This window comes from Ursus arctos, unplaced genomic scaffold, assembly GCF_023065955.2.
Source record: "Ursus arctos isolate Adak ecotype North America unplaced genomic scaffold, UrsArc2.0 scaffold_13, whole genome shotgun sequence".
Taxonomy (NCBI): domain Eukaryota; kingdom Metazoa; phylum Chordata; class Mammalia; order Carnivora; family Ursidae; genus Ursus; species Ursus arctos.
The window spans coordinates 22863784-22880677 of NW_026622797.1; positions in this window are offsets into that span (position 1 = coordinate 22863784).

Here is a 16894-nt window from a genome sequence, read left to right on the forward strand (position 1 = left end):
AAATGAAATTCCATACAGTTAAACAGTGCTTAAAAGTCAAAGTTCTGGCAGAGAGAGGGGTGTTCAATAAACATATGATTGGTCATAGCCTTACGATCTTTGAAACCAGAGTGAAAATAAGAGTAATGAAGGCTTCAGCCCATCCCTGGCCATACTTAGTTCTTGACTGGATGAAGGTGATCAGTTTATCATTGTGTACTGGAAAAAGAAAAAAAAAAAAGTATGCTGTCTCAGAGGAAATCCACCTCAAAATTAGCCTCTTTTAGAAATAATGTCTGCCATTTATTAAAAATTGGGAGACATATTAAGAAGCTAGGATATGTGACTTAAGGTTAAAAAAAATGGTCCGAGGAAAAAGAGCTAGTAGAACCATGCATTTACATGATTTATATGTTGAAATTGGCAGGAAAGGTCCTGGTATTATTACTATAAACATGATAAAGAAATTAGAAAAAAGGTTAAATATGTTGGATAAAAATTGATAATTTCAACAGATACATTCTATTTATTTAAAAAGAATCAAGTATGCACACTAAAATTGAAAAAAAAATAGTACCTGAAATTTAGGATTCATCAGATGTGCTCAGCATCAGAGGAAAACAGAGGAGGAAAAGATCATTAATTTGCAGAAGAAAATCAATAGAAACTATCAGAGACTTAAGCTCAGAGAAAAATAATGAAAAAAAAAATACACTTAAGAGTTCCAAAAAGAAAGGAGATAAAAGAATACAGTAAGAAATTGTGTTTCTAGAAATAATTGTAAACACTTTTCCAAAACTGATGAAAGAGATCAACCATACATTAAAGAATTTTATTAGATTCCAAGAAACATTTTGGAATTGATTTGGGAAGGGGATTATTATAAGCATATCAGAATCAACTTGCTGGTATTATAAGATAAAGAGAAAATCTAAAAAACTAGTTGAAGGAGGAAAAAGCAAATTATTTTTGAAAGGCAACACTAAACCTGATGGCAGAATCATAGAAACCAGGAGACAATAAAATGACATCTTAAATGTCATAAAAGAAAAATTTTGCTCCCTAGGATTCTATAACCAGCAAAAATATCCTTGAACAATCAAGATGCAATATAGATGTTTTAAAAAAACAGAAGTTGAGAGAATTTGTTACTGATAGAGCCACACTACTATAAATAGTCAAAAAGATCATAGAGCCGAATCTAAATGATCCTGGGTAAAAGCAGACAATTTAAGGAAAGAATAAAGAAAACCCAAAATGGTAAATACATTGGTTGAAACAATGTTGATGATTATTAAAGGAGCAACAATAACAGTGTCTTATAGCTTTTTTCATTAAAAAATTGCAGACTTAAAATAATTCTATTAATAATTAATGCACCATTTTTTCTGGTATATAGTTCTATGAGTTTTAAAATATGGATAGATTCATACAAATATGATTATACACAAGATGCACAGTAATTTCCCTCTAAAACTTCCTTACATATTTTAGAGTACTTTATATATTCAGGATTTAATCCTTCATTGAATGTGTGATGTTAAGATATTTTCTTCTGATCCATGGCTTCTCATCAGATCAAAGGAATACACTTAACAAATTATGTACAAGACTTGTTCACTTAAAGGCGTAAACCATGTTACAGATATTAAAAAGACTTGAGTGGAGAGATTTATCGTAATCATTAATTGGATGACTCAATATTGCTATCAGTTCTCAAATTGTTTCATGGATTCATATGAATCCCAATAAAATTGCCAGCATCCCCTTTCTTAGAAATTGACATGCTGACTTAATCACTTACATTTGGAAATGCAAGGAAAAGTGAATAACCAAAGCAATTTTGAAAAAAGAGGAACAAAGTTGGGGGATTTCACTATCTGATTTCGAGTCTTATGGCAAAGGTGTTGTGTTCAAGACAATGTGGTATTGGCATAAACAAATACTCATAGCTCAGTGAAATTCTCCAGAATGGGTGATTTACAAGTCTACTCATATATATGTATATATATATATAGTCAAGTGATTTTCAAAAATGGTATCAAGGTAATTCAATGTGGAAAGGGCAATCTTTATATGAAGTGGAGATGAAACAGATAGCCATTAAAATAATGAACTTCACCTTTTCCCTCACATGAAATTAAAAAATACATTTACAATCAATTATATACTTAAATGTAGAAAAGAAGATAAACATTTAGAAAAAATACATAATTGCTATAGGCAAAGATTTATTAGACAAAATATATAAAAGTAAGTATCTGTAGAGGAAACACACATTTAATGTCATCAAAATTAAAATTGTCTTCAAATAAAATTGTCTTCATAGATATCATTAAGGACATAAAAAGGCAAGCTACATACTTTGGGATAAAATGAAAAGCCTAAATATATGTGCCGAAGTCCTATATCAAGAACATATAGGGGAGATTGGGTGGCTCAGTGGGTTCAGTTGAGACTCTTGATCTCGGCTCAGGTTATGATCTCAGGGTCCTGGGATTGAGCCCTACATCAGGCTCCCTGCTCAGCAGGGAGTCTGCTTTTCCAACTCCCTCTGACCTTCCCCTTTAATCAGCTCATGTGCTCTCTCTCTCTAATAAATAAATAAATAAATAATCTTAAAAAAAATAAAATTATCACAACTCATAATGAAGAAGACAGACAACCCAATGAAAATACTCAAATATTTGAACTGGTACTTCATAAAAAAAGCTGGGCAATTAGCCAACAGTTTAACATCAGTAGTTGTTATGGATGCATAAATTAAAACCACAATGGGATTCTACTCTGTAACTTCTATAAAGGTTAATCTAACAACGCTAACAATACCAACTATTGAAGAAGTTATAGTACTATTGGTATTCTCATACATATATTAGAAAATTGTACAACCACTTCAGAGAAATGTTCAACGATTTTTAGCCATGTAAGTTTATAATTTATAAAATCTAGAAATTAATGTGAATGATCACAAAAGGATTTACACAAGAATTTCCACAAAAGCATTATTCATAATAGCCCCAAACTGGAAACAATTCAATGTCCATCAACAGGTAAATGGATAAACAAATACGGTACATAGTGTATGATTCCTTATTTTGCATGTCCACAATAGACAAATCGATAGAGATAGGAAGTAGCCAGGGGCTAGGGTTAGAGGTTATCAGGACTGAGTATGAAAGGGCATGTGGCTTCCTGGAGGAATGAAAATGTTCTAAAATTAGATAGTGGCGATAGTTGCATAATTCTGAGGATATACTAAAAACCACTGAATTGAGCAATTAAAAAAGGGTGAATTGGGGCGCCTGGGTGGCGCAGTCGTTAAGCGTCTGCCTTCGGCTCAGGGCGTGATCCCGGCGTTCTGGGATCGAGCCCCGCATCAGGCTCCTCCGCTGGGAGCCTGCTTCTTCCTCTCCCACTCCCCTGCTGTGTTTCCTCTCTCGCTGGCTGTCTCTCTGTCACATAAATAAATAAAATCTTTAAAAAAAAAAAGGGTGAATTTCATGATGTGTGAATTTTATTGTAATAAAACTTTTAAGAAATAAAACTATGTGATAAGAATAAGATGGATTACGACATAGCAATTGAGGAGAATGAAGAACTGGCACTCCCCAAGATGACTCAGTCTAAACAATATGCCAGTTGAAGTAACCAGAAACAAAAGTACATACTTTTTCCTCCATTTATATTAACTCAAGAACAGGCAAAGTACATAGATGATGAAAAAGAATAGTTAGGGTAGTCATAAGTCAGAATAAATGTAGGTATTCTGGAAGATAGGATAGAGAGAAAAAGGGCATTTTAGTGTATCTTAGGGAAATGTTCTCTAACTGTTTGGTGATTATTTAAGTGCATATATAAATAAATAAACATCTCTGAGACATACACGGAGGATAATTGCACTTTATGCAAATCATTGTATGTAGATTATCCCTAAAAAAAGTCAGCACCACTTGTCACACTGCAAAGTTATATAGGGAATTTTGTAATATAATATTGTTTTATTTTATGGAAAACTCCAATTTTATAAACAATTACTTTTCTTTATCTTATCATTATCTTTTATGTACTTGTTCATAATTTTTAACTGCAATAGTACAATTTCTTACTCTTCCCTTGTCAAGGACTTGATGAGAGTGTGACTGAAAAAAAACTTACTGGGCAAACTCTGAACAGCTTCAGGTTTAAAGAATATCACTTGTAATACTTTTACTGTGACTCTATTTGTAACCTTTCCAAAAGAGAAAAAAAATATAATATTGGAGTAATGTGCAATAAACAATGCTTAGAACATTATAAATGAAAATTATTCTATAAAGCACAACTGGATGAAAAGACAGAAATATGAGTCTGCAGTAATACATTAAAAATATATATGGTAATCAGTGATGGGTGGAATTTTTCAGAAGTAATTCAAATGCTAATGAATCTGGTCAAATCTTTCAGCTGGGAAATGAGTGGACCTGTTTTTGTTGTTTGCTCTGCCAGCTTCCAATTTCTCTCGGCTGAGAAAATCCTTTTATGAATTAATAAAAGCTTTCCAGACTGAAAATAGGGGGATATACAGCTTAATGGCTAGAATGCGTTGCCAGGATTTTGTAATTTAGACAGTTTGTTATGACTAGAACAATGCTCCAATGCATTGAACTTTAATGTTGAAATGTCAGCTTCCTACTGAGTAGTTCTGAAGCCAGGCCTACACCTGCTTGCTTTTAGAAGACTTGTCATTTGCATGCACCTCCAGCAAGCAGAATTTTGAAGTCAGAATGAGGATAATATCAGGCACTTTCCATCTTCCAAGCATGGTAAAACATTTAGTAATAAAACCTGTGTATAAACCAAATACCCTCCATTTTCAATATTGGAATAAAAATAGAAAAAGAGCAGGGAGATTAAAAAATCTGGAAAGAAAAGGCCAATAAACTGTTGCCTTTTATCTTGAATTCAAGCCTTTGCAAAACAGAAAGTATTTACGTCTCCTGGAAAAATATCGTAATTTTTTTTTTTTAGATTTTATTTATTTATTTGACAGAGAGAGAGAGATGGAGAGCACAAGCAGGGGGAGCAGCAGGCAGAGGGAGAGGGAGAAGCAGGCTCCCCACTGAGCAGGGAGCCCAATGCAGGGCTTGATCCCAAGACCCTGGGATTATGACCTGAGCCGAAGTCAGATGCTTAACCAACTGAGCCACCCAGGTGCCCCGGTATCATAATTTCTTAAATCATTACTTTTCATGTTAACTCATGAGTAATAACAGATGCACTTCAATTTACAGTGACTAAGGGTGACCAAATGTGGTTTGATATTAAAATAAACAACAAAGAATAGAATGCCTCCCATGGTACCATCTAGGAAATAACATCTTTAAAGTTCTCAATTTAATCCACGAGGCACTAGAAGAATTAATTTGACTAAATGGGTGAATTGTTATTTTCAAGGGATTTTTAGTGAGTAATTCGAAATAGGATTATGTCTATTAATATTAACTACATAGCTTTTATCAAGTTAATTATCCCCTCCTGTGGTGCCCTATCATTTTTATTCACTTATTCTTAGAAACTGTCTAACTTTGTAGGGGGAAAAAAAACCAAGCAAACAAAACCAAAACAAAACAGGAAATACATCTCCAGAGGGAAGGGGACACAGGAGGTACCAGTCTCTGGGTCCTACATTGTGAAGCCACAGTGACTGAAATTTAGACTCAGATCCAGATGATAACCTGATGCACATATACATGTGCATTCTTTGACTAGTATATAAAGCAAAGCCTATTTTTAACATGAGTCTATTTGGATTTCCTCTGGACACTTCGTCAATATCTGTATCCATAATACCCCTCTTTTTTTGCTATTTTTTCTCCAAATTTTTATTTAAATTGCAGTTAGTTAACATACAGTATAATATTAGTTTCAGGTGTAGAATTTAATGATTCATCACTTACATACAACACCCAGTGTTCATCACAGCAAGTGCCCTGCTTGATACCCATCACCTATTTAACCCATCCCCTTGCTCACATCCCCTCCAGCAATCCTCAGTCTGTTTCTTGGTTTGCCTCTTTCCTCCGCCATATTCATTTGTTTTGTTTCTTAAATTCCACATACGAGTGAAATCATGTGATATTTGTTTTTCTCTGACTTATTTCACTTAGCATAATACTCTAGCTCCATTCATGTCATTTAAAATGGCAAGATTTCATTATTTTTTATGGCTGAACTATATATATTATATAATTATATGTAGATATATATATACATATATATATATATAGTTATATAGTTATATATAGCTATATCACCTCTTCTTTATCCATTCATCAGCACCACTTCTTTCTCCATTCATCAGTTGACGGGACATGGGGCTCTTTCCATAATTTGGCCATTGTTGATAATGCTGCTATAAACATGGGGGTGCATGCATCCTTTCAAATCAGTATTTTTGTATCCTTTGGGTAAATACCTAGTAGTGCAATTGCTGGATTATAGTGTAGCTCTATTTTTAACTTTTTGAGGAAACTCCATACTGTTTTCCACAGTGGCTGCACCAGTTGCATTCCAACCAACAGTGTAAGAGGGTTCCCCTGTCTCCGCATCTTTGCCAACATGTTGTTTCCTATGGAATGGGAGAAGATACTTGCAAATGACATATCTGATAAAGGGTGAGTATCCAAAATCTATAAAGAATTTATAAAACTCAACACCCCAAAAGCAATAATCCTGTTAAAAAATGGACAGAGGACGTGAATAGACATTTTTCCAAAGAAGACATACAGATGGCTAACAGACACATGAAAAGATGCTCAACATCACTCATCGTCAGGGAAATACAAATAAAAAGTACACAGTATTCAGAATGTCATACCCATAATATCCTGTATGTTATTTTCAGTGTCATTTTTATTTAGAATGAAGAACTTAAAGAGAATCACAAATTGCTTATAGAATTGTTCTCTAATTTAAAAAATCACACCAATGTTTTTACATTGGTGTGAATGTATTTTTTAACTATATTTTCTAATGGTGACAGGATAGGACATTATCAAGTCTAAAACATTAAGTTTAGTTTCTTCCCAAAGAACTATCCTTTTCCTATTTATATTTAATCAACTGACATTATATTTAATGAAATCACATAGTCACAATAACAACTTGACATAAAGAGATGGAACTAGTTGAAGCAGAAGAAAGAGGATTTATGAAAAAGTAGACTATAAGCCACCAGACTTCAGTGTCCCATGTATTACTTAGTTGGTGTTCAATGGGGAATGCATAGGGTGAGATATGCTGGCAAAATTATTCAATGACTGTCACTTAAGAGATTATCTGCTGTATACATTAAGAGTAAAATAAGCCATATCATTATATCTACGGATTGGATATGAAATCTTGACCAAGAATATAGGTGATGTTCTAAAAATGGAGTTGGCTATTATCCAGGTTAATGACAATTATTACTTTAGATTTGAAATATTAGGGAAACTGGTAGACAAGATGTTCAAAGTAGTACTTAGAAAAAAGATGGAAAAGCAAACAAAGCAAGTCTGATCTCTTCAAATTGCTAACAAGCTTCACTTGTTGAGGTTAATTGGTATTCATTTTTGCTTCCATGTTTGTATTTTTACCCTGTAATCATGTCTGGTGGAATATGCCTGAAGAGTTTCCTATGTAATATGCAAAGAAAAAAGTGCATAAAATTTTCATTTCTTTTCTGTTTTATATGGTTTTCTCTATAATGTCTTATCATCTCACCATAAGAAAAGTATCCAATACACAACATTTTTATATCCTATTGCTTTACAGTTTCAATAACCTTAACTAAAAAGGCCAGAAAAGAGGCACTGGGGTGGCTCAGTCAGCTAAACATCTGCCTTCAGCTCAGGTCATGATCCCAGAGACAGAGGATTAAGCCTCATGTCAGGCTCCCCGCTCAGTGGTGTGTCTGCTTCTCCCTTTGACTCTCCTCCCTCTCATGCTCTCTCTCTCTCAAATAAATAAATAAAATCTTTAAAAAAAAAATAAAAAGGCCATAAAAGTAGTGAATAGTTTTAGATTCATTTCAGTATTATTTTATTAGTTGTTTATAATTATTTCTCTGCCCACAATACAATACACACAAGAATGAATATAGTAAGCATTTTAGTACTTTTACATGACAAACATACTTTAGGTCAAGATTTTGAAGATTCTTCCCCTTGTACTGGAAGGTGAAAGGAAGATAAAATATGGTAAGACAGAGTATCGTGAAAGGCATGTTTTAGTTGTATAAGTGTCAACAAGTAACACAAGGGCAGTAGGATATCCCAATAGGTGTTCTCAATATCAGAATATACAATCCAAGATTAAATGGCATTCTAGCAGAACATTATAGGAAAACCTTATAGCAAATATCAGAGTTACAGAGCATGAGAAAAAGGATAGCAAAAGAAAAGCAGTTTATATCTGAAATATTAGTATGCCCAAGGGCATACATGTGCCACTCATTATGCATATTTCTTGTTTCTAATTCAGTAGGTCCATGGTGGCATCTGGAAGTTTGCACCTTTAACAAGAGAATGTTAGATTCATAAAATGTAATTGCTATGAGAATAATGACAACAAGAAGAATTGTAATTTTTTTTTCACCGATATATCCTCAAAACACCTTATGCAAATTGGGAGCTAAAACCTGAGGATATTATCTAAGAAATGAGCATTACATGACTGCTAATTTTTAGTTTATACCAAATTTCAGAACTGTTTCCAAGTAATCTTTATAAAAAAATAAGGCATTAAATAGTATTTAAATAGGAAATTAATTTCCATGGATCATTACATTTTATTACATTCAATTAATAATTTTTAGTGCTATTTTCTAAAGAGTTGTAGCTTTACCCATAGACATAGACAAAGATGGAGATGGGGAGATTGAGACATGACAAAGTTATCAATTAGATGGATATAGTTTTTATCTACTGCTGTGTAACAAATTATCCCAAAACGTCATAGCTTAAAACAAGCATTATCTCACACAATTTCTGTGGATCAGGAAATCTGGAGTGGCTTGGCTGTTGGTTCTGGCTCAGCATCTTTCGTGAAGTTGTATTCAAGGACTGGTCATCTGTAGGCTTTGGCTGGACAGAATCTTCATATCCAAGGTGGATCTCTCATATGGTTGGACAAGTTCATCCTGGCTGTTGGTGAGAGGCCTAATTTCCTCACCATATGGAACTCTCGACCTAGCTCTTTGAGTGTCTTTACCAATTGGCAGCTGGCTTCTCCTAAAATAAGTGATTCATCCTCTATTTCATTCTGAAATCTACAAAATAAAACAAACAAACAAACAAACAAACACAAGCTCCTACAAAATACAGCTTGGGATTTATGTCAACCCATAGGCTTGGCAAGGTGAGAAGAAATAGGCACAGCTTTACCAGCAGGCCTGAGCCAAGCTGCCCATGAGCTCTCTAACTGAATCTGCCATCTACCAATGTCAGAACAGGGCTCTTTCTCCAAAGCAATATTCTAAGATCTGGTTTTCAGTGGGGCAGCTGGGGGCATGGACTCTCACCTGGAGACAACCAAAAATATACTATAAAATAAACACAGACAGGAAAGGGAAGACCAAACACAGGAAGCACAAGAAGGTAGAAAGAGTGAGAAGAGAGAGAGAGAAAAATATAAAACAAAACAGAAGAAAACAAAGCAAATTTTCCTAAAAATGAGTTTTCAGATGAAATTTCAAAACATGCATAGTCATTTGAAGATCCAAAGCTGAGAAAGCCAAGAAAATAAACAATTAGAAGATGAATTTTGCCCAAATGAAATAATTTTTTACAGTGGTCTGATAAAGATTAATATTTAGTTTGGTTATTACAGAGAATTGAATACTCGTGTATTTGTTCCCTCTCAAATCCCCAATGAAAGCTACAAGTAATTTTTTAAGGCATAAAGTCACATAGATGGTTAAAACAGGAATCCAGAAAACAACTAACCTTTGCCTTTAGAACATTATCTTAAGCTGCCTTTTTCTGTTCCAGATACGACCCCCCCCAAAAAAAAAATGGTTGATGAAACAATTTTCAAGTTCCAAGCAACAGTGGAGAAAATGTACTGGATAGGACGTTGGTGAAATACATGAGCTGATTCTCTGACCTCTGTTCAGCTAAACCAAACAGAACAAGGCTCTCTTGAGTAAATGTGGCATGAAGAAGAGTCTCTGTAAGAAAAACAGTTTAGATATCTCTTGCTGGAATAAGTCTTCTTGCTTAAAATTAAGCCTAAAGTTCATCATCTTCTAATTCTTTTATCAGTTTATAATCTCCCAAGGCTATTGACAATTGGAATACCATGAAGTAAATCAGAATTACAATTATAATTATAAGTGTTTTCTATAATTTGCTCATTTAAAAATTGTTTCATAGTAACATGGCCAGTGATACTTCTCCACACATTTCTTCTTTAGACTACAACAGAATGCTATTACTCCTGTGAGAAAAACAGCTCACATATATGATAACAAATTTCTTTCCTATGTGAAATGATGATGTCTTCATCTTTGGTTATTCTTTCAGAATTGTTCTGACAGGGGTGTCACCTTCTAGATCATTTAGCTTCAGAGTTATTTTAAAAATCTGAGTCACATTTTTCCAGAAGTTACAAAGATTGCATAGCATATTTTCTGTCTTTGAAACAGAGCAGCTGGTTCAGTGTATATGTATTTTGCTGCTGGCAGACAGTCCTCCTTTCTCCAAAATTAGAAATAGATGTTAAGAATTTTCTTTTAAATAAAGTATATTTTTAAAAATATGTCCCCACTCACACACAAATACATCAGAGATTCACCCATTGGCAGCCAACACAGAAAGGACGGAGTGAAAAAAGGGTATCAAAGGGTCAGGCAGACATGAACCAATTCCCTAAAACATTAGTATTTAGGATTTTTAAAGTCTACATTATTCAGGGGTGCCTGGGTGGCTCAGATGGTTAGGCGTCTGCCTTTGGCTCAGGTCACGATCTCCAGGTCCTGGGATCCAGCCCCACATCAGGCTCCAGGCTGGCTCAGCTGGGAGCAGCCGGGAGCCTGCTCTCTCTCTCCCCGTTTGTGTGCTCTCTCTGTCTCTCTTTCTCAAATGAATAAATAAAATATTTAAAAAAAAAAAGTCTACATTATTCATGTCCTAATATATATTTTGGATTTTTCACCAGAGATTGTGATTAGCATTGTAATATGAGTCACTGAATAGAAGATAGTCAAGAAACTCTAAAGGGTAACTATATGCACCGAAGTTATAATAAAATTTATGCTGTAAAGTTGATCTGAATCAGTGCATGGAATGTGCCTTGCACATTAGAAGAGAGAAAGTAGTATGTGCTTCCTGCTCTATGAATGTTTATACCTTCTTCTTAAAGGTCCAAGTTAAACTAAAAGGGAGTGAAGTAGTGACATCAGATATTCAGTATTTAATGTTTTTGCTGGGTTTTCAATCCATCAGAAAATTTGGAATTATTCAGATAAGAGACTCTAAAGATAGGTGTTTAATATTTAAATAATCAGTGAAGGAAATCTCACTCAAAAAGATCTGAGGTAAGTGGATAAAAATCCCAAACTCTAGAACACTGCTTATAAATGCATATAGGCCCACAAATAAATTTTGCTGTGGTCAAACTCAGATTCAGAACAATAGTACCAAGAAAAAAATATTTAATGAAGAAGGGTTATCTTTAAAATTAATGTCATTGATGCATTTACTGATAGTGGAAAACATATTTTAACACTAATATCAGAATTTTAAAATATTAACATCCGACTTTATAAAGTAGTTCACACTGAACAAATGTTTTTCTTTTGGATTAAAACGTTCATCTCTTTAATCAGATTAAGCAGCAACTTTTCAGACCCTTTTCCTCTAAGGCTCAAATATACAATTAATCACTTCCTCTTTGGCATCGACATTATGTACTGTTCATATTTTAGTAACTGCTATCACATTCCAATTTGGTTGTCTCCCCATTTTCTCCCTTAATATGCTGTGAATTGTTTAATCATCTTTGCATCCTTAGTACATAGTCAATACATTGCAAGTCAAAATGTCTTTAAATAAATGACCGAAATCATGTTTCAAAGAATAATGATTTTGATATTCCCAACTCAACTTTCTATAATTGGTGCATTAGTAAAATAATTCCAGTATCTGGCTCTCAGCTCTTTCAGGATTAGCTGGATTAAAAAGTACACACATTATACCTATCAATTTGAAATTAAATATCTAAAATATAAAAATTTCCTCCAGATCAGTGAAATTAACAAATGTGAAATTTTTCCCAGTTTAGAATAAAGAACCATTAACTTGGATCTCAAAGCACCTTTTAGTATGAAAATATATTAGTAAGTTTTCCCTAACTCTTCCTTTCATAATGATGCTTAAAAAGTCTAATGGAGTAGTTGTGTATAAAGATGGTTATTATAGTTTAGTTATCATCTTTATCCCTGTTTCATAAGAAAAAGTAAATAAAAATATGTAGGTTAAGAAAAAGGCAATGTGATATAGCAGATGAATTGCTGTGTTTGAGAACATACGATTAGAGACTGCTGTATGAAGTAAATTGCTTAAGTCTGGTAATATTTCATGTCTTTATCTTAAAAAGTGGATTCAACATTAAGAAGGGTATTACAAGGCTTGAACAATAATATATATGAAATTGTTTGGTACATGGTAGGACTCTGAAATTTTAATTTTTTGCTAATTAACATTGATACTTAGCTTGAGATTGTACAAAAAGAATTAAACCTATGTGTGACTTTGCAATCATATATATATATATATATATATATATATATATATATATATATATATACTTATGAATCGGTGTGGCAGTTTTATCTGCAGACCTCTTAAATGTTCGTCAATAAAATGGATATGGATGAAGTTCTGCTGATGGACATGCAAAATAGGAATCACTAAGAGAGATACTATTATCATACTGTTGTTCATTGTTTTCTGTTAAAGGACTGTTAAGTTAAAAAAGCACTAAAATACTTCTGTATATGCAGCTTTCTTCCTTGGGGCGAAACACTCTATGTCTATGATCACTGGAAATATTTTGCAATAAATTGCACACCCTTTAACAGCTTTTTTGGTAAATCAAGTTCATTGAAGTAAATAAGTATATATATACGCAGAACAATTTTAAGTGTACAGTTCTATTTTTTCTATTTTTTACTTCATTTACTTATGTTGCTTCTTTTTATTTCCCTTCTCAACCTACTTTGGGTTTAGTTGCTCTTTACAATTTCTTAAAGTGAGAGCTTAGATAATTAATTTTAAATATTTCTTATTTTCTGATATATATACATTGAATACCATAAATTTTCTCATACACTCTTCTTAAGCTGCGTTCTAAATACATTTTTATATGAAGTATATTTGGGGCACCCAGGTGGCTCAGCAGGTTATGCGTCTGCTTTTGGCTCAGATCCTGATACTAGGGTCTTGAGATCAGCCCTGCATGGGGTTCCCTGCTTAGCAGGGAGCCTGCTACTCCCTCTCCCCCTCCTCCGTGTTCCTGCTTCCTCTCTCTCACTGTCAAATAAATAAATAAAATCTTTTTAAAAAAGTATATTTAATTAAAAGACGTTATAATGTCTCCTGTAGTTTACTTTTTGATTGAAAAATAATTTAGAAGTTTGTATCACTTGTTTTCTAAATATTTGGAGATTTCCCCGATACCTTTTCCTGATTGTTTAATTTAACTGTTGTGAAGATTAAACATATTCCATATGATAAAACTTGTTTCATTGCCCTGCATGTAGTCTTTCTTGGCAAATGTCCCTATGTACTTGGAAAAAAAAATGTGGATTTTTAAGTTGTTGATTGGAATGTTCTATAAATATCAATTAGATGTAATTAATTCATAATATTGTTCAATTCTATATTCTTATTTTTTGTCTACTTATTCTATACACTGCCATCATTCTTTCAGAAAGTAGAGTTGACATCAACATGATTGTGGATTTGTCTTTTTCTCCTTTTCGTTCTCTCAAGATTTGCTTCAAGTGAGTTGAAGCTTTGTTATTGAATACAAACTCTTGGAATTTTGTCTTCTTGGTGAATTGTTGCTGTTACCATTGTTACATATATCTTCTTTTCCCTAGCAGAATTCTTAATTTTGAAGTCTACCTTGCTGTTAGTATCAGCTATAGTGACCCTGGCTGTTACTGCCAACAGATTGCAATTGCCAAGTAAAATATCTGGCTTAAATACACAACTAAAGAATTTATACCTAATTGGCCTGGCACTGGAGAATTACCAGTAATTTAATGATGTTCTGAGCATTTTTTATTTAAAATACACATCAAGGTAACACAGAAGGAGGACAATAATAAATTAAATATTTATCTTTGCCTCAAGGGTGAAAACACAATTTGTGGAGTGTGACAGATGGGATAATATTACACACTCCACACTTGCCTTGGAAAATATATTTAACCTCTCTAAGGTTTAGAAGTTTTTAAGTATTTTCTTTTATTATGGAATAGCCATGTTACAAAAGATTATCTGTATTTACATGTGTGGTCTAAAAACTATGAAGTAAGCATATATGTATTAAATTCTAGCTTCAGAAATGGAAAATCCCAACATCTAGTGTTCTCTTCCCTGATGGCAGCTACAGGCCTGAATTTTGTGCTTACCCTTCCTTTATAGTTTTTACCATTTATATATGCGCTTTGAATACATTGTTTAATTATATTATTTAACTATTCATTTTGAACTTTACCTGAACAGAACCATCTTATCTCTATATCTGGTGACCTATTAATCTATGTATGCTAATCTTCTATAATTTATTTTCTCTCTAATCTGTTTGTGAAATATGTCCAGATCAGAGTGTGAGGTGAGGTATATAAAATTTTATCTAATTACAGTTTTAATTGTATTCTCCTGTTAGCTTATTAGTTTTTTTTTCTTTTTTTACTTTTAGGAGTCTTTTATGCATTCGAAATAATAATGTTTAACTTCAAATATGTTGCAAATGTTATTTAGTTTTTGGCTTGTTCAACTTCCTTATGGTATGTGTAATAAATTTAATTTTTTAAAATATCAATATTTTTCTTTATGTTATATTCTTTTGTTTCTTTCCAAGAGTCTTTTCTGTATCATTATTTAAAAGTGATCTTATATATTTACATGTTTTCTTTAAAAAATTGTCATTCATCTTTATGTCCATAAGCCAATGGTTCTCAACTGGGGATCATTTTGCCCTCCAGGAGATATTTGCAAATGTGTAGAGACAGTTTTGGTTATAATAATGGGGTGGAGAATTCTACTGGCATCTATCGAACAGAGGTCAGGGATGTTGCTAAGCATTCTAAAATGCACAAGATAGCCCCCCACAACAAAGAGTAATTCAGCCCAAAATGTCAATAGTACTGGTATTAAGAAACCCTGCCTTTGTCTTTCCAGAAATTATTTTTTAATGGTCTGTTGTAGGAATCTTTGACTTTAAGACCATCTGTAGTAATGATGTAGTTTCATTTATTTTCATTCCTTTTAATGTTTTTCAGTAAAATTGCTCATTATTTCCATATGGATAAAATATTGACTACATAATAAAGTTATGTAAGGCCTTAACTATAGATATTTTAGCATTTTTTCCTGAGCGCTTTATAATTTGTGATTCTGATTTGAATGGTTTCTTTCTAAAATTAGAAAAACTAACTGTATATTGATATATAGAAATGCATTTCATCTTATATTTAGCAATTACCTAGCAAATTGATCCTATATCTAGCAACATTCCCAAGTTCTTGTTTTTAAAAATTTTCTTTAGATCATTTACAGCTTTTTATGTGGTTAATCATATCTACAAAAATGAGAGATTTATTTCTTCTATTTTCAATTTTGTTTTATTTATGATTCCTAAATATGTTTACTTATTGTACTGACCAGAGCATTTTGCAAAAATTGAATAAGGAAGCAGAATATTTTTCTAATTCTAAATTTTAAAGGAAATTGTTTTTATGTTTCACTATTAAGATTTTAGTTATAGGTTTTGTTTTGTAGATAGACTTTATCTATTCCAAAAAGTTATTTTCTGTTGTCAGTTTGATTGGTGTTTTTATCTCTGATGGATGTTTGAATCTATTAAATAACTTTATTTCACCTGTAGAATGAAATAGAAAAGGGGCATAAGTGTACAAAGGTATTTTAATAATTAAATAAAGTGATCAATGTTAAGCACTTAGGATAATGCCTGGTAATTAATATTGTTACAATAAACATAGTAATTGCAATGATGTTGAATAATTGCTCTTGAGTTCATCCCTTAATTTAATTTTGTTTTATATTTAGCATTTGATCATTTGTGCAAAATGTTTTCATGGATGATTATCTCAACCTGAGAAAACAGCATGCCCTTGTCAATTACAAACATCTTTTTTATTTTGAAAGAAAAAGACTATTAAACGTACTGTTATTAGAGGTTGCATTTATTATTTCATTGCAAATAATAAATGATTGCTTGTTGTGCTTTCCCTCAGCCATCTGTACTCCATACCCACTCCCTTAGTTGGCAAATGAACTTAATGCTTCATGAACTATCCTAGTAGTCATATCTTCTGTGAACTTATTTGGAACTCTGCTTCAGGCAAAATTGATGCTCTGTTCTCTGTGCTCCAAGACTATTTGATTGATCAAGTTAGACCATAGAAATCATAGATCTTGCCTATAACAAAATTGTTAATATTTCAAAGGATATAGGCAAATTTTAGCCATAATGAAATGGTCCTTCCCATGAGGAGAGTAAAATATGCACAAACAGCTCTCTAGGAATACCCTCCCTGTTCTGCATTAGGCATATTTCGGTTTTGAATAACAGACAGGTTGAGAATTTGTGTAATGCATATGGGAATATTACTCAGCTGTTTCAGTGGTTTACTATC